Source organism: Xenopus laevis, chromosome 4S (genome assembly GCF_017654675.1).
Source record: "Xenopus laevis strain J_2021 chromosome 4S, Xenopus_laevis_v10.1, whole genome shotgun sequence".
In the NCBI taxonomy this organism is placed as follows: Eukaryota; Metazoa; Chordata; class Amphibia; order Anura; family Pipidae; genus Xenopus; species Xenopus laevis.
Genome location: NC_054378.1, coordinates 38,438,284 through 38,458,491, shown reverse-complemented (window position 1 = coordinate 38,458,491; position 20,208 = coordinate 38,438,284). Strand labels below are relative to the sequence as shown.

Genomic DNA, 20,208 nt, shown 5'->3' with positions numbered 1-20,208 from the left:
TCTTCTTCACAAATCAGGAAAGAGAGACTGAGAGACCCCTGCCTCTTGCAATTATTCATGTGATTCTGTCCTCACTGCCCCCCTCTCCTTTCCTCCGTCAGCAGCTTGCTCTCAGCCCTTGCCTGCCCCCCTCCCTCTCTCCTCTCTCCCTCTGTCTCTCTCTCTCTGTTGCATTCCTTGCCACAAGCTCCCGGCTTCACTTGGATCTCCTCTCTGGGCTGGAGTGTACAGGACTTTTAAGATGCTGCTGGGTGTCTGCACTGTGTCCATGTGAATGTGGCATTTTTATTTTGAATTCCCTCCGGAGACAAGATTTCATCAAGGTAAGGATCCAAGCCCACCCCTTGCCATTCTAAAGGGGAATTTGTGTCTGTCTCCCTGTCTATTTGCATCTCTGTCCTCTCCTAGCGAGTTGAGGGTGTCTTCTGGATGCCACCAGGCAGAGGGGAGCTTGGGAAGCTGGCAGCCCCTTGGAGAGATGAGAGCACCCTTGGAGGAACTTCTCTGCCTCCTGCCTACCCATCTAGCTTTTGTGGAGCGCACAGGAGCGCATTGGAGCTATGGCACCTACCCAGGATTTCATGGCTGCTTCTGGCTGCAGTTTGGCTTTATGGTTAATTGGCAGGAGGAGGAAGAAGATTGATGGCTTTGTGTTCATTAAAGTGGTTCGCATGACACTTTTTTTCTTTTAAATTCCCTTTTGGCCACCTCTGGTTGGCACAGAGTGAGTTGCTATTTTGGAAATGTCCGTGGAGGTAACTGCACAGAAAAATGTAACTGTTTGGAGGCTATTCTGGAGTATGAAAAGCCCCGTTTTGTGTCGACTGGCTCTGGATTAACCCCTTTTGTGCCTGGATTAGTTTTTGCAGAGCATTGTTGGCATGGTTGGTACCCAGCTGCGTTCTTTCTTTCCCTGCTATTCGGGGCAGCAGCAATGCACAGATTGTTGGCCCCTCTGGCAGTGAAAGGGTAGATCATCCTCAGGGCAAAGGAGAAGGAACCCACTGACTGGTTGGTTTGTAGCAAAGGATGCTGCTACGCTCGGTGCAAAGGGGTTAATCAGAGACCACTGTGGATGTAAGTTGCAATGCCATCCAGGCCCTTTAGGCAGTGAAGAGGTTAACTCTGAGTTCACAGTCTGATGTAGTGATTTGAGGGGGTCTGTAGTATAGGTTAGGGAAAGGTAGTCCCCAATGCCCTTGTCAACCCTTTCATTTCCTGCTAATGCCTGGCAACAAAGGGGTTACACCTAAGGAGGGAAATCAGTGTGAAAGAGGCTTCAGTGGGGATATATCAGCTATATCTTCCAAGATCCCCGTGTATGAATGCTAAATATTTTATGAGCGGTGCACATCCTATAGCACAGCAGAGAGGGATCCTAAGGGTATCTTTATTTAAATTAAAAAAAAGAATATCCCATTAAATGGTTTGATAAGAAAGTGAGTAATGTGCTGCACCCACTTTAGCAAGGTGGGCTAAGAAATCATGGCAAACACAGCAAGCTATTCTGTGATGGCTTTTCATGGAGCTTTGGAAGTGTTTGGGTCACCAACTGTATATGTCTGGCATCCTGTGTTTATATGATATGCAGTCTAGCAGAATACAGAACTATACAGACAGAACTCAGTCCTTTAGCTGCCCAAAACCAGATAGATATTCAGCTCATATCAAAGGCATTGCTGTAGAGAAGTTACACTGACCAGAGAACCCAAGTGAAGAATAGATTTACTTTTAAATGATTTAATCATGGAACAGTTCAGTGACAAAGAACAACTCACTGATGACAGAAGTCATTTCTCTCCCCTCATCCTTTTCAGTGCAGAAATCTCTCTCTTATTATGTACATATGAGGCTAGAGTTGGTTAAAAAACACCCTAGCCATTCTCTATCAATAAGAATGTCTAAACATTTGTATTTAATTAAGGGTGGAAAATCCTGATCTATTATTATGGAGTGCATCTAAATCAATTCTTTTTCCCCCACTGTGCAGAACAAACACAAGTGGATGATTGTGAAGTGTTCTCTGATTTTTAGTAGAAAGAAATTGTGAATCTTTCAGTGTCCAGAGTTTTAAAGAAAGACCTCAGCAGCATAGCAAGTGATCTCTAAATACATCCTCTATACTTTTCCAACCAGGTGTAGTTTTTAACAGTAAAATTGATCCAATTGTGACCAAAAAGTATGGAAAGTAGTATTTGAAAGTATGTCTTTGTTCTGCAACACAGTGTAACACACGAGTAGGACTAAAAACTATCATTAGCAAATAGGGGGATTTTCAAAGATTCTTTTGTATAGAGGATAACACATGCACTATATAAAATGTTAGATGCAGTTCAAAGATGGTTGTGATAGCTGTAAAAGGATGCAGCAGTCCTTGCAAATTACAGCCATATACATTGCAAATATATTACCTTGTATAAGAAAAAGATCATATTTATATACACCATGTTTATTTACTATGGAGACTATAAGAAGGCTGTATACTGTAGCATCTGTAAAATCTGCAAAATAGTTATTTCCTATACATGATGAACAGGGCCTTGTAAAGACATCAATTTATACCCAATCACACATCTTCTGGGCATCCAAATTTACAAACATGCAAGTCTGTAGTTAAGATGTGATGCAAGCTATCAATAAACAAAGGGAAAGGTATCAGCTTAACTGACTGTACCGACTCAACTGTCATTAAGGATCCTAGTTTAGGGCCCTTAATATAGAGGTGGTGCTGTTAAGGGGAGTAACTACAGAGGAAGCAGACCCTTTGGCTGGAGGGGGGACCAGGAGGCAGAGCCGGGCCAGACTGGCCAGGTGCCCTAGGACACCTGGCCAATCACAGCACAGACTGGAAGCACGCATGCGTGAATTGACACTAGCACGTATAGGCGAATTGACACTTGCGTGGGTCAACGCATGTGCGAATTGACACTTGCACGCATCACCACATACAGAGGCATCAATCGCCTATGAGAGAGGGGACAGAAGGCAGGCGCCCCCCCCCCCAGCTTTGCACCCTAGGCACGTGCCTACTCTGTCTACCCCTAGTTTCCGGGCCCTGCCAGGAGGTAAAGGGGCCTCATAAGGCCCTAATTCATATACAATTTTATACATATTTAAAACAGGTTAACCTCTAGACATTTTGGGGGCATGAAAAATAATTTGCTGTGGGGCCCAATAATATCTAATTACACCACTGGTGCTGTTCTCTGCATTGACAAATCCCAAAATTACTGGAGGAATATACAGAGCAGTAATCAGAGTGTCTGTAGTGGTAGACAGTGGATTCGATAAACGTTCACTTGACTATCAATGTTGGTTGCCAATAGAAGATTAACTTTTCATTCGGGTGCCAGCTGCTGAATGATGGGCCACTCTTCACTGCTTTCACTCCATAAAATCCATACTGACTTTTATTATAGGTCTGAGGCCTAACCAACCACAGGCACTGTAGAAATGTACCAGCAGCTCCAGCAATGCTTCTTGTTTGTGTGTATATATTTGCAGGGCATGATAAGCACTCTAACAATATTTCTGTTGGAATAAACCCTTTCTTTAATACCTCCATCTACATTTTCATTAATAAAGATTTAAGTAGTGAGTGAGCACAGGAGTTCTTTCTTTATGATTAAATGGAGTAAAACTAATGTGAAGGAAGAATAGAAAATAATCAATATTTGTTAACGGTACATGCAAAGAGATATTCATGTCTGCAAAAAGATGTGAAAAATACACAGTTTAATTTAATACTATTTATTACTATAATTATTAAAGCCAGGGGCATAACTACAGAGGAAGCAGACCCTGAGGCTGCAGGGTATAGGGGGCCCCATGAAGCCCAAATAATGAGCAATTTCAACATATATTGGTAAAACAGCACAATCTCTGGATATATTGTGGGCTCTAAAATTAATTTGCTGTGGGGCCCAGTAATATCTAGTCACTCCACTGATTAAAGCAACACATTTAGTACAACAGAATGTTCTACATATTTAACATACAAGTCAAATAAAACAACTGATACGAGACGGATACAAGAAGTAAAGAGGGCCCTGCTCCATAGAGATTAAAAGGATATGGGGGTACAGCGGTTTGCTGTACAAAACCATAGGCCCAGCTCATGGCTGAACACCATAGGTGGATAGGATGTTGTGCCTGTGTTTATGCAACATCAGAGACCAGATTGTTCATGTTACAGAATAACACAGTGCAGGAAATGCTTTGAGTCATTTGCAATAGTTTACAACATTAGAACATCTGTCGTAAATGCTATTTACACAAAGTGAAGTTAAATAAACACTCCATTGCAGAAAGACACCAGGTTTGTATGGGATACATTATCTGAGACACCGACCGTGTTGGCATTTCTTTATTGTGATCTAAATATACAGAAATATACCCATGTAAGATATTTCATTGTTTGCTACATTTCTCACACAGTAAATTGCTTGCAGCAAAGGTGAGGGTTAATGGGGAGCAGACCAGCTCCATCATTAGACTCACTCCGCCCACTGTTGAGGTAATAGACATCATATACACTCAGTGAAGTAAAGTTGCCGGCTTTTAAACTCAGACGTCCTACCCCCTTGGGCAGCAATGTTTTATGCTGAATATAAAAATGCCTTGAGCTTTTTCCACAGAACTTTTTTTCTCCACTAGGCAAACAGTTGCCCAGATGTCAATGGAAAACTAGGGCTATTTTTTTTAATGTTCAATTTGGCACCTCATGACACAGCTCTCCTGACTGGGGGCATTTGTGTTCATTTCCTGACCAGTTTTCCCACTGATACCTTTGCTGTGCCAGATACAATGGCTCTTTTTCATCTGGAACTGCTTGAGCCGGAGCAACAAGGCAAATTCCTGCAAGGCGTATTGTTTTCATGGCTGTCAGGGATCCTGAAAAATGCACCGCTGGCTTAGGCCTTTTAAGGGGGAGTTGAGAAGTATTTGCACATCTGGTAATGATTCCCCCACTGGTTTTCTCGTGTTTTCATTCCCTGTACATATGAACATCATTTTAGAGAGACTGCAGGCATTTTGCGCATGATCCTATCATTCCAATGACTAATTAAGGCCTCATGCGGGCCCAAAAAAATGATGGAAAGTACAGATTTTGCATCTTTAGTATAGCACACCAAAATGTCTCCAGCAGTCTTTCAGGTTTGAGTTTAAATGCAAACTTGTAACAAATACATTTGCTATATGTGTGTATGTATTTGTATGTAATTTGAATATACTTAATGGCTCACTGATTTATGTATATACAGATATAGGATCCCTTATCTGGAAACCCAATATCCAGAAAGCTCCGAATTATGAAATGGCTGTCCCCCATAGACTCCATTTTATCCAAATAATCCACATTTTTTAAAATGATTTCCTTTTTCTCTGGAATAATAGAGTAACAGTAGCTTGTACTTGATCCCAACTAAGATATAATTAATCCTTATTGGAATTAAAACCAGCCGACTGAGGTTATTTAATGTTTAAATTAATTTCTAGTAGACTCAAGGCATGAAGACCCAAATTATGGAAAGATCCGTTATCCAGAAAACCCCAGGTCCCAAGCATTCTGGATAACAGGTCCCATACCTGTATATATATATATAAATATATATATGCATAAATCAGTGAGCCAATAAGTATATTCAAATTACATACAAATGCCACAGAACCCTGCGTACCAAACAAACTGTGAATCTCTCTCTGCATCCTATTCACGCATCTCTAGCTGATAGCATTGGGTAGATAAAACAAGCTTTTTTTTGTATTTTAATTGTTTCTGAAGTCAGAATTAAAGCAGATTTTTTTTTTTCATACAATGTGGTCGGTCCAAACTGCTTTAAAATCGGTGTAGGTCTGTGTATCCCCTTTTGCCCCCATCCCAAATGATAATTTAGGTCAGGTCATCAATCATTCATGCCACATTTGATTGCCCAAAGCAGAAAACTAGAGGTACTGGTGACCGGGCCAGGGATTGGTTTTGATAGGCACAGACCTTTGCTGAATAATCTGGATATTCTGGCACACTTCTGTAAACTGCCATAGACCTGGGCTTTACTTTGGGCCTGGACCTCAGTGTACTTGAAACACCAGCGACTATTTTCCATTTTAGTTCATGCGCTGATTGCAATTTAGCCATCCTTATGAGGTTGTGGTTAGCTAGGCCTGTGTGTGTCTACCTGTATTCTCTAACTTTATAAAAGGTCCGTATTCTGTAGAGCAAAAACCTGTATTCTGTAACTTTATAGAAGGGAAGAATTCTGCATAGAAATACATTTGGCAAAGGGGACCTAGTGATTTGATTTATTTTTCAAATGAAAAAAATAAGCTACCCCCTTAAATACCTTATGGTCAATTTGATGACAAAGTGCAACTCTGTGTCCGGGATTGCCTTAAGCATAAGAAATACACAGGCCATCATGTTCAGAGCTTGCAGTCTAAAGAGACCAGGCGATGCAGGGTGAAAGGGTTAGCTGCACAGATGGTCTCCATAAGGTAGAGTTTCTTTCTTCAGGTTTTGTACGTGTAAGAGGCTTTTTTTTCCCTTCTTCCCTCCTCCAACACTGTGAGACTAAATAAGAGCATAAATAATAAGTCTTTTCAATCACAGGTCTTCAGTAAAACCCACATGATGTACACACAGACATAGCAGGCAATTGAAAACATCTGGAGCAGTATAATCTTACCATAAAAGGGCAAGTTATTTTGAGGAGGTTCAAAATAAAACCTTATTTATTTATTTTTTCTTTCTTTTCCCTATTTTACAGAAAACGATCTCACAAATTCCAGAATATATCCAAACTAGTGGACTGTGTTTATAATATAGAAAAACACTGTACTTTTTGGAAACCTATTGGTGACCTTTTCTTTTGCTGCCAGACTGGCCTTTTGTTGGCTGTGAGCAGCAGAGATGCAAAATGGTTAAACGGATGGAGCCTGTCTCGGCACTTCAGATTGAAGCAGTTTTAATGGCTGCCAATTATTCTTTTTGAACATAACAGTAATCGCTAGAGGGCAGTAACGCTCTTTCATAATTCCCAGCTAGTGGCCCGTGTGCTTCTTAGGGCCTTCAGAAAAAAGATGGTTTGTTACCACCAGCATTGCTGAATGTCTCAGGGGAGACAGAATTCAATCTAGCTGTGGTTCAGCCTAATGCTCAGGCAGTTTGTCAGGATTAACATATTTCTAGTCAGTGGTTCGTGTTACCTTCAGCATTATATTACCACCTTGTAGTTCACTACAAAGTTTGGGAAGATCATGTAACTTTAGATAGTCTGAGGAGTTCCTCGGCTGGAGGCTGGGCGAAAAATAAGCACCATCAACTCATCCTGCCGGAGGGATTTGCAGACTATATTCTTGTCTCTGAGAGAACATCACTTCACTAACTGGCAGATTTATCAAGGGTCGAATTTTGAAGTGTAAAAAAGGTCGAAATTCGACCATCAAATTGCATTACTTCGATATTTGAAGGTTTTTTTGATCGAATTTGGCCATATTCGGTCGAAGAAAAATCGATCGATTTAATCGATCGAACGATTTTACTTCGATTTCTAAAAAAAATGTTGGCTATAGGTTCCAGGATTTCCCCATAGGCTAACATAGCAATTCGGCAGGTTTAAGGTGGCGAAGTGTCAAACTCGAACTTTTTAAAGAGACAGTACTTCGATTTTCAAAGTCAAACTTTTTCACTTTGAATCAAAGTCGAATTTAGGCCTATTCGATGGTCGAAGTACCCAAAAATTAGTTCGAAATTCAAAGTTTTTAAATTCGAAAATTCACTTCGACCCCTAGTAAATGTGCCCCTAAATGAAAAGGGGAGAAGCTGAAATGAGAAAGGTGAAAACAAAGCAAATCTCTATATTGGAGAGTGGGTGATGAGCTGGTACTGAACATTTAGAGAACTCTGCAGCGTGCATTAACTCTGTACTGGCAAGGTCGTTTGCATGAGGCTACTCTCTAGCTCTGTTCCCTAATCTGCTTCAACAACTAACTAACTGAGTTAGTGCCAGGCATAGTGCTGCTTATTGGGTTAACTAACCTGATAACTCCTAAAGGCAGCCTGATGCAGAGCTCAAGGCCACAATTATGATGTCACTTAGGCCTGCAGGGGCCTATGTGGGCATGTGGGACTGTTTATATGACTAACTGATTACATTTTCCATAAATGTGTTCAGTAGAAGAGATTTTGTACTAGTCTGTGCATCTAAAGGTGATAAACTACAACTCCCAGCATCCTCTGTCAACTGCCACAAGCTAGTTATAGCTGTGGCTCAGAGACTCTGTAGGGCTACAGATTTAGGATCCCAATCTTAAACATATCCAGGCTAAGTATACCATAACAAAGAAATATATCTTACTGATACATGCCATGCTTAGCAAATCAGGAGAAAGTATCACTTTCAATTAGTGATTATAATACATTTGAATTCTCAAATGCCAGTTTTTCATCGCCATCACAAGGATTTAAACAATAAAACTTGACCCAGTCACAAATGTGAGATTACAATGTAGGCCTATAGATGTGAAGGCTTTGTGCTCCAGTGAGCACTTAGATCTAAATTGTCATGTATAATTTGGAAATCACATGTACATTCAAAAATATGCAGGGGGGGGGGAGTTATACATGAATGTGTACCTATAAATACCTCCCAACATTTTGGAAATAGAAGGAGGGACAAAAAAGATTTGCTATGCCCATTTTTGTGGCCACACCCCCTAATTACCCTGCTCATTTTACAAAATTTGCCAGGTTATGAAAGTATGAACACATTTCCGGGGGTTTTAGGATCAGGTTTTATGTATTTCAGTTTTGATACTGAAGGTGATTTGCCCTTTAAGTTGCAAGTCACAGTTTCCCCAAGAGACCTGCTTATCTTAAATTGTTACAATTGTTTCTTTGCTTATCTTAAATTGTAACAAATGTATCTAAGTGCACCTGCTACATATTCTTGGCTCTCTGCAAATAGCCAAATATGTTTTAAAAACATTGTATCTTTTCTGGCTGTTCAGTGCAGGAGATCAAAGAGAAAGTTGGAAGGTATGCCTATGTATTCATTCATATACATGAAACTCCATTTGTGCTTATCAAACCTTGAAGGTATGTTCCTTTTTTGGATTAATATCTATCTATCTATCTATCCATCTATCTATCTATATAGTAAACTTGTGGCAGCCGCACTCCAATCCGGAATCTTTCAATCAAATCTGGGTGCAGGGTCCATATAATCTTATTGAAAAGGCAAACACTCCATTATGTGCAAAAGTTCAGTGAAGGAAAAAGGCCCTGATTATGTACACAATAAAAGAACTTAGAATTTTGCACATAATGGAGTGCGGGTCTTTTCAATAAGAATATATATATATATATATATATATATATATATATATATATATATATATATATATATATATATATATATATATATATATATATATATATATATATATATATATATATATATAGACAAGTATTTAGCAGCACTCACTGTATCTTCAGCTTAACAAGTGTGGTTGGTGCAGCGCCTTTAGGGAGACTTCCATAGGCTTCCCATACAAATATAGAGTAGACAAGAAAAAAGGCAGCACTCGTATCTTTTCACCCGGAGTGATGCCTTCCTAGGAAGGAGAAAAGTAGGGATGTATCCCTGTTTGGGATGTGTACAATGTTCACATGTTATTAAAGGAGAAACTTTTATACACCCCAGTTCGGGTGAAAAGATATCATTGAGAGGACATTTTACTTGTGTGTCCAAATATGTGATATATGCATTGACCTGCCCATGTGGTTTCATATACATTGGGGAAACCACACAGATGGTCAAGTCACGCATATCTCAACACAAATCCTCCATCAATTTGGGAAACATGAGACTACCTGTCTCCAAACATTTCCTAGAAGCTGGCCATTTAGCAGACCAATTAAAATACATGGAGGGAATTCCACCCCTCAAATTTGGAGGCAATAGGGAATTAAAATTAAAGCAAAGGGAGGTGTGGTGGATTCACAGGTTGAAGACACTGGCACCATCCGGGTTAAATAGGGACTATGATCTGTATTTATTTCTGTGATACAATGTAGCAGCATAACATGAAGTAGGTGTGGTAGATTTTATTTTGGAATTCCCAGAGGTGAATTGCTTATGACTCTATGTAACAACAGGGATGGCAGAGAATGGGTTAAAAATGCTGATAGCTAATGAGCCTGATGTCATTTCCTGTTGAGATGTTTAAATGTTTGGCATGTGTTACTGACATTATCCTGTTATGCTTGAGAAAGGGCACGCTGCAGGCCCGAAACGTCGCAGGCAGAGAGATGTGCTGCCACTAACAGGTCTTGTAATGAACTTTTAACTCAAATACACTTTTTTCACTTTTTGATACGAGTGCTGCCTTTTTTCTTGTCTAATATATATATATATATATATATATATATATATATATATATATATATATATATATATATATATATATATATATATATATATATATATATATATATATATATATATATATATATATATACACACACACACACACACATAAATGCTTCCCCACCCTCCCAGAGTGTTTTGGCTTGTGACCTAAACCTAAAGTCTTGCATGCCCTCTAGTGGCAGACTGAGCAATGGCAAAAGGCACCGACATCTACAGCGTAAACCAGTAAAATTCATTGAACAACACTATAATGCTGATCAATGGTTATTCTCAAACAAAGCAGATATTTGCAGGTACATAGTAGACTGATGATTTTACAGTACAAGTTATACACATTAGTTGGGGACATAGATAGGGTTATCAGCCATATAAATAAATGATGATGATGATCAGACAAGACATATATTACTTTATGTTCAATAGATAGTTCTATGTAATTGACGTGTTTAGTGAATCCGTGAAATGGTCTGTCTTTCCTTAGAATGATTAAACTGCATTTCCACAGGCCAGTGCATATGAGCAATGTCAGGGCAGAGTGCAGCCCATCACAGTGGGAGAGGCCACCAAGCCTAAAGCTATGCCTGACATCACACCGTTAATGATTATAAAACCAGCAAGCAAATCAGCAATATTTCTGTGAGCAAATTTCTACTTAATTCATGAACAAGATTAAGGGTCAGATTTATCAAAGGTCGAGGTGAATTTTCGAATGAAAAAAAATTCGAATTTCGAGCTTTTTATTTGTCGACTAGGGTATAGTCCAAATTCACACCTTATAAACAGGCCTAACCTTGTTGGGGATCTCAGCAGGGGTAACTGTCCCACACAGCAACAATTATTGTATTCAACCAAAAAGTATTAGGATGCTTAGTAACATAATATAATGCTACATGCCTCCACCATACAGTAAATAAACAACCAGTATATTGATTTATAAGTTCTCAGTAATATGTCACAAATTCTTCTTTTGGAGACAGCACAAGCAGTGCTTATAATGGCAGTGGGGTTTACAGTGTAGGAGACGGGATTTGGCTATGGGATAAAAGGTAAGGCAGTGAATACGGTACTGGCAGCTCTTTATAGCATTTGCCCACCTCAGCAACACACGCACCCATTCATTAGGTTAGACAATCAACCCAATTAATGGTAGAAAGTTTATCAGGAATGTGACAACACAATGGTCATCCAATAAAAATATTATACTGCAGAAACTCCTTTCAGCAACTGTCACATATCTTGCTTGGTCCCAAACATAGAGAATTTACACAAAAGATAACAATTACTGGATGTATGTGGTTTTGAGTATTATCTGCCAGATCCTAATTGAGTACTAGCGTCAACTAGCCTAATTTGTTGTTGACCAGATTTGGTTGAGACAAACTATCCCACAAGCATTGTTTGCCTATAAGCATTAGTTCTTATAGTTTGAAACCTTTGGGGTCTTTTAGTGTGTTTTCAGGGATGTTTATAGCTAGAGGTTTAGCATAGGGCATCATGGCTTTTTTTGTACATTGGTTCATATTGCCAGTTGGATGCTGTATAAATAAACATAGTAACATAGTAAGTTAGGTTGAAAAAACCTGTCTATCTGCCAGTTGATCCAGAGGATTTTTTTTTTGCCTCAGATGGAAAAAAAAGTCCTTCCTGACTCCAAAATGGCAATTGGACTAATCCCTGGATCAACTTGTACTATGAGCTATCTTCCATAACCTTGTATTCCTTCACTTGCTAAAAAGCCATCCAACCCCTTCTTAAATCTATCTACAGTTCTTTAATGTTGAGGTTTTAAAAGATGGCTTAGCTATCATTTGTTTTATGTCTCTAGTTATTAAATAGTACATACTAGAGTCCTGTATAGGTCTGGTTGAGCAGACCCATGGCCAACCCAGACCTGCTGATCTGCAACCCAGGCCCCCACCGCGCTATACCCCCTAACCAGACATGCTCCCGACTAGCACCCACAAGGGTTTACTCACCACCCGACCCGGGGCCTTCACAACCATAAGTTATGTCACCATGAACCAGAGGTGACATCAGAGTACTCTCAGGCCATCTGCCTGGTTTGTGAATTGGGAACTTTCACTCCAAAACCCGACACAACGCGCATTCCATAGAATCCAAGCAGTCCAAGTCATGCCAAGTGCAGTGAGTGTTTAGTATTTAAAGGGGACCTTTAACCCAGACATAAAAATATGTATAATTAAAGTCCTTTTCAAATTAAACATGAAATCCAAATGATTTTTTACTAAAGAATTCATAGCTGTTGTAAACTCATTTAAAAATCTCAGCTGTCAATCAAATATTGTCTGCTCCTCCTTAGGCATAGAGGCGGGGCAGGCAGTTATTTTTCACTTACCATTCAGCACTTACTAGATGTCACTGCACTCCCAACATTCCTCCTCCCTCCTATTTAATTGTGTAACCAATGCATGGGGATGTGCATCAGGTCCCCCATTCTGGTACACAAGTTTTTGAGATGATGCAAGGCTTGTCTTAATAACAGTGTCCACAAAATGGCACCTGCCTGCTTGCTACAGTTATGAATTCCCAGACCAAAGGAAACAAGATTCAAATAATAATGAATTATATAGTGAAATTAAAGTTTATTTTGCTTGACTAACATCATAAAATAGGATTTGGAGTAATTTTTTGGGGTGACAGGTCCCCTTTAAGATATATATGGGGCCACAATTTAAAATCTGTTATGGCTGGGGGAGATGGAGTTTTAGGACTGATCAATATTCATGTTTCATGTACATTATACTCATCATCATTTTAGTTTTGATGTGTCCATTTTCCAAATAAATGATGTGCCCTTAGGGCTATAATATCTGGAAGCAACATTCATTGCTTATTTGTCTAGTTTTGTGTGTTTGAAGTATGTTTCCATAATGAAACCTGTAGAGCTTGCAGAAAACATGCCATTTGCAGTAGGCTGTCGCTGTCAGAAGCATCTCGTCCCACTTGAGTTCCTGTGTTCTGCTCAGTTGGATAAGATGTAATATATTACAGACAGGATTAATGGAATTATAAAAAAAAAAAAACCTGACAGCGTGCCACACTGAGACAGGAATACCAACCTGTGGTTCTTTCACTGTTGCAGAATTATAGCTCCCAGGCTCGCAAAAGAAAAAAGGATTATCTGCTAAAGCGCCTAGGTTTGGCTATTCTCTCTTTAGTAAATGTAAATGATGTTACTAGATTCAGATCAGTGAATTCACTGATCATGAAGAGCGTAAGATTAAATTGAGACGTAATGGGCCGTGAATGCACCACAGAAATTCTACATTGTAAATTAACCTGATCTGGTGCGTGTTATGTGGACAGGCAGCAAATTATTATCTATTGCAGAATTGTGTTTCTCTGAATGTAGCTATATATGTCATTCTACAGTGGCTACTTACATATCTATATTATGTTTCTGCATTTGATGATGGAAGACATGTTCATACCTCCGAACTGTCCCGTTTTGAGCGGGACAGTCCCTCTTTTGACAGCTCAACCCGCGGTCCTGTATTTGTACTGGAAAGTCCAGATTTCTCTGCACTGCACAGCCATAAAAGTTACAATGTTTCTAACTTAATTGGCTCTTGGCCATTTAAGATACATTTGTAACAGTTTTGTCCCTCGAGAGAAGTTAGGCTCACAGCTTAAAGGGCAATCCACCTTCATTAGTAAAACTGTAACAAAACATAAAAACTACAGAAATGTGTTCAAACTTTTATAACCAGGCACATTATGTAAAATGGGCATGGTAATTAGGGGGTGTGTCCTCAAAAGGGGCATGGTCTAAATAGTCTCTGCGGCAACATTTTTTGTCCCTCTTTGCGTTTCCAGAATGTTGGGAGGTATGTTTTATTGTTGTGGATCCTGAGAGTTGCAGCTCAGAAACAAATCTTAAAGCAATAGGACATTTTTCTTGAAAATTTCACTCCTTTACTACTACTATATGTATATGGCTCTGCCGTTTTGTCCAGTTTGCTTGCAATATAAAAATGATAATCGTTACAGGGACTAGGCATAACTGACATTATCCCAAATACATGGGTCCCCAGGATCATTTTTTAAATAGTGATTTAATGCAGTTTCTACGACTTGCACTGTGCAGATTGTCCTGCAGACGGGTACACACAGGAATTTGTGTCTCTCTCTTTACTGGATAACACCTAGAGGATTGCCCTAGCTGCGAAGTGTGGGACTATTGGTATTTTCCCATTTGCCTGCTGATATCAGGCTAAGACACTGGACTGCTAGGCCAGCTGGCCAGGCGATCTAATTAATTATATAATTGGATGCTTAAGGGAATGTTTATCTAAGCGGACTGTCAGCCTCCCAGAGATACTATAGCTGCCTAGTCAATACTGCAAGCTCTTTTAACATGTAACATTTTATAAAAGCCTGGGGAAAATAAACATACTTTTTCTTTTTAGCCACATCCAGGTTAAAAAAAAAAAACAATGGTCCTTTACATTTGGTCTTTCCTTTTGTCTATCATGGATGACTGCACGAAGCAATCTATCCATAAGAGCTCCGCTGCTCCTTATTCTCATAAAGGAGTCGATCAACTGAATCAGCAGAAGATTTTATCAAAGCTGTTAATAGTATTGTAATGAATTTGGAGTTGAAGCAGAAGAAATCAATGCAGGGTAAGTGCATGCAAGGGAGTTTAAATGGCAGTTATTGAAGTATGTCGGTGAATATGCGTTCCTGTAACACACACGATCAGGGCAAGCACAGCATACATCTATCAAATGATTGGTGGATGGGACCTCAGGTAATTATTAAAGCACAAATAATGTTAATTGTACTGCAATGTCTCTGAAAGCTAAACAGTCATTATTTTTCCAGGCCACTTCACTGCTCTTTCAAATTTTTGTATCTTTATGAACATAAAAAGCAAGATTGTTAATTTTGCCATCAAACAGTATTTTTTTTGGTTACTAGAGAAATGGCTATTCATTTTACAGTAATCTATTAACTGTAACTATAAAAAAACTAGACTGGAAATAGTTAAGACACCAATATGGAGATTTAAACAGTTCATAATATAAAGTAATTGCAATCTTAACCTTTTTGCCATAAATAAATCATATTTTATTACTGAATGATCCATAAAAAGATTATTCAATTCCATCTAAATCTGTCTCTAATCTGCCCCAGAAGCAAATAGTTCTGGCACTTGAACCAGCCTCTAGATAAACATTATACAGGTATTGGACCTGTTATCCAGAATGCTCGGGACCTGGGATATTTCAGATAACAGATTTTTCCGCTATTTGGATCTTCATGCCTTAATTCTACTAGAAAATCATGTAAACATTAAATAGACCCAACAGGCTGGTTTTGCTTCCAGTAAGGAATAATTATATCTTAGTTTGGATCAAGTACAAGCTACTGTTTTATTATTACAGAGAAAAAGGAAAATTTTTTAAAATCTGGATTATTTGGATAATATGGCGTCTATGGAACACTGCCTTTCCGTAATTTAGAGCTTTCTGGATAATGGGTTTCCAGATAACGGATCCCATACCTGTTCAAAAATCATTAATATGAGTAGCTTTCTGTTTTCTTATTTACCGAACAGGCATCCAACCCTTTATTGCAACCATCTAGTGCATCTACCAATACAACGGTTACTGAGAACAACTTTGTTGCTTTTACTGTATAGAACTCCTGCATCTTTGAAACCTCCTTTTGTCTAGTCTGAATGGGTGCCTTCATGTCACCTGGAATGATGTGGAGCATTAGTTTAGTGTATGGCCCCCTTGTATATTTATATATAGTGATCATACCTTCCCATAATCACCTCTCCTCCAGGGCATGTCCAACAGAAAACTTTTTCTTCAAAATGAAAGAAAATGTAATTTTGAATGGTTTACCAATAAATATTAGACTATACTGTATTCCAAGGAGTAGCTTTTTTTTGTTTGTTTTGGTTTTTAACTTTTTCCACCAGGAAATTTGGGCAACTCGGAAACTTGCCCTTGAGTGCTTAAAAATTCCAGTGGGCCGAAAGCAATTGTTTGAATTTGCTCCTAACCTGGATGCAATACAAACCACTCTAGAAAATATCAAATTCATGATTGTTATAGTTGTTAGATGAAATAGTGCTCTTAGTCTCTTAGACCAACTTTTTTGGCAAATTTCATGTATGCGCTATTCCCCCCATGTGTAGTAAAACCTATAGCAACCAAAATGTTTGCTTTTAAACATGTGACCAATACATTCTACCTGTTGGTTGGTTGGCGGCAAATCTGGCGTTTAAAATGACATAAAATAAAACACCTTGATAGATTGCGCAATTATTTTACACAGCTTGTTATACTTTTTTTTCCGGCAAATTTAGTTTCAGACAGCATAATAAATAGGCCCCCTTGTGTCTGTTTCCCCTTTTCTCCTTTTATATTGTAGGTTCGGTTTTGCTCTTGTATTGGTTATCAAAGGTTCTTTTAGGTATATACTCATATTTATGTGTTAATAATAATAATCATAACAAACAAATGACTCATTGATTGCAACTTTTTAACTGTTCTGTCTTTTTCATTTACTGCCTTTTGCTGAAGTCATTGGGGTTTTACTGTATTTCCCATTGATTTTCATAGGAAGCAGGTTATGTCATTTTGTTGTTTGTGTTGTGTTTTGATTTTTCAGTAGTCAAAATAGCACAACCCACCACATCTTGCATAGCCCTTAGAAACCATACACAGCTGGGGCTTTTTGTTGATTCTGAATGTCTCAGTTGAAACTTCTACTCATGTGTATTAAATATATATTTCATAAAGCACGCTGTACCCTTATGTGTAAATGTATTTCCAGAAGAGGCATTAACCTTTCCCATGAATACAGACATTTTATTTATTTAAAGCTAGCATATTCAATATTGTTTTATTTAAGGGTAAGGAAAAATAAGGGCTATAGAGACATACTGAAATAAGACATAGTGAAGGCTAGTCCCACAAGCTCTCTCAGTGCAAAAAGAACAAGAGAAAATGAAGCAATAGAATGGGCAGAGGGTGTATTATAATACAGGTATGGGACCTGTTGTCCAGTATGTCTGGGACCTGGGGCTTTCCGGAGAATAGATTCTTCCATAATTTGGATCTTCATACCTGATGTCTACTAGGAAAGCATGTAAACATAGGCATAAATAATAGGCTGGTTCTGCTTCCAATAAGGATTAATTATACCTTAGTTTGGATCACGTACAATGTACTATTTATTTATTAATGAGAAAAAGGAAATTATTTTTAAAAAAATCGGATTATTTGGATAAAATTAAGTCTATGGGAGATAGCATTTTCATAATTTGAAGCTTTCTGGATAATGGGTTTCCGGATAACGGATACCATACTTGTCTTTAATCTTTTGGAGTCAGCTACTCACATATGGGCTAATTCCCTTGTGATGAAAAATCCAGATAATAGGCACTTAGGAAAGGCTCAGTCTCTACCATTTTCCTCACCTCCCAACACATCATTGTGTGTGTGTGTATGTGTGTATATGTGTGTGTGTGGGGGGGGTGGGTGTTCCTCTGCCAACAAGGTATTCAGATGTCAATTTGTTAAATGGTTAGCTCAGGTTCACTAGCTGCACATTTGTTACCATTTTAAGAATGCATTACATGCATGTGTTCGATATAAGTTACTCATTACTTGTTACTAAAATCCGTAAAAAAGGAATACCTGTATAGAAAGAAAGGATAATACCAATAATAATGTAGTGAAGGTAAGGATTTTCAGAGTGTACTGGCAGTTAAGTATATGCTATCCAAAAACATGATGTGCATCTACAAGCGAGAATCACACTTCCAATGCTAATTACCACCATTTCTTTCTTGTGCCACCTTTGTAAGAAACAATTGTAAAATTGCACTGTTTAGCAAGTACAAGTTATACTTTAACACCAATCTGCTTAGGGAGACAAAGAGGCATCAGGTTTGGGAAATCTTAACTCTAGAGTATCTGGTGGAGCTTGTGTCAGAAGACATCCTGTTAGCTTTAAATGAGTCGAGGTCATCCATAACTCCTAAGCCACACTGACAGTTCTTACATTTGAAAGGAAGTGGGTCTGGGGAATCTCTGCATTTAACATTTCAGGCAATAAATTCTTAGCATGCTGTACTGAATTCTGTATGCACTGAATACACAAATCTGTCAAGGGGTTGTCGTCTTCATTCTTAGAGACATGTCCTCTAGTGGAGGCCACACCAAAGTAAGAGTTCTGACCAGGGATAGAATTCTCTATTGGATTTAACAGTCATATTACCGCTCTGACAAGGAACTATCTTTGAAGTCTTTAAGGGACACAAAATACTTATTGTTGTTAAAATTCATAACTAGAACATACAGTAGAACTAAAATTCTAAAATAAAACAATTAAATTGGAAAATTGTCTGAGCTTGTGGCCATGTTTAAGTTCTCTTAATTCATATCACAGTCGAGATACATGTATGATGCAGTACAGCTAGAGCACCTCTTTAAAAAAAAACACTACCCAGCAATCTAAAAAACAGTTCTATTTAGATTTTTCTCTATAACAATACTGTACCTAATCAGAACGATTCATGATGTTTGCAAAATATATATATTTTTAACTTTAAAATATTAGTAAATTTTAGGTACAGCATTCCCATATTTAAGCAGAACTGAAAGCTCTACATATTTGAACAATAACAAAAATAATGGCTTGCATCAAAGATGTGTATTCTCTTGTCGATTGGCTATGTGGCAATGCAACTCTAATTGGTAAACATCTAGAGATCTGAACTACTAACCTAAATAAAGTCTGAAAGGGGGACAAGGCTGCTTTTATAGTTACAACAATTTATCTTTCTCTCAGGATTAAAAAATCTGTGGGATTGGTGACAGAAATATTTGTGTTCTATGTCACCCATCATGTTACTTGTCACCTGATAGTGCCAAAATAACACCCAGTATCCTATATGTAAGAATAGTTCAGTCTGTTAACCCAAAGCATGCTAGGTTGTATTGATTATGGGGGATAAAACTACTGGATTTCTATGTATTAAGTTTCCCATAAAATCCACATAAAAAACAGCACATTGATTTAGCCATGTCAAGTTCACATAAAATACAGGTATGTGTATGTCAAGAACAGGTAGATAACACATATCTGATCATCGAGTGTTTGGGGTGGGTAGATTGCAGTTTGTATGTGCTGGGTGGGGGAATATCTGATTAAAATCAAATAATAGATGTTCTTTCAGTAATTTTACCAGGATGCATCAGATAATATGAATAATAAGATTTCCACCAGTTACCACAAAAGGTCAGAAAATTGACTGAAGCAGCGTAGTGTTGCTTTAATATGGGACACAGTAAACTCAGACAATTATTCATTGCAAGTGAAATAAGAAGGAGAAGTGGGAGGGGTTATTCCTCCTGATATTTTCATGAATTTTAATTTTCTCTTATAATGTAGTGCAAACACAGTGGCCTTGAATGTCAACTAACCGCTAATATCATATATGTACTTATAGGGGCAGATTTATCAAGGGTCAAATTTCGAAGTGTAAAATACTTTGAAATTCGACCATCGAATTAAAATACTTCAAATTCAAATATCTAAGTCAAAGTATTTTTCACAGAAATTGGCCATCGAGCGATCAAAGTAAAATCGATTAATTTTGATTAATTTGTTCGAATAGAACGATTCGAACGATTTTAGCTTACGATCGAATAATTTTGCTTCGATGTGTAAAAGACTTAGAAAATGGTTGTAGAAGGTCCCCATAGGCTAACATAGCACTTTGGCA

General features: G+C 38.3%; 1 protein-coding gene across 1 annotated transcript in view; it reads left to right on the top strand.

The window, feature by feature from the left end:
• The first annotated feature begins 217 nt into the window (after nt 1-217).
• Nucleotides 218-20,208, top strand: part of cdh11.S (cadherin 11 S homeolog) — an 81,153-nt gene continuing 61,162 nt past the window's right edge. The window contains 1 exon segment of the mRNA NM_001172234.1: nt 218-323. The gene's annotated coding sequence lies outside the window, so the exon portion shown is untranslated.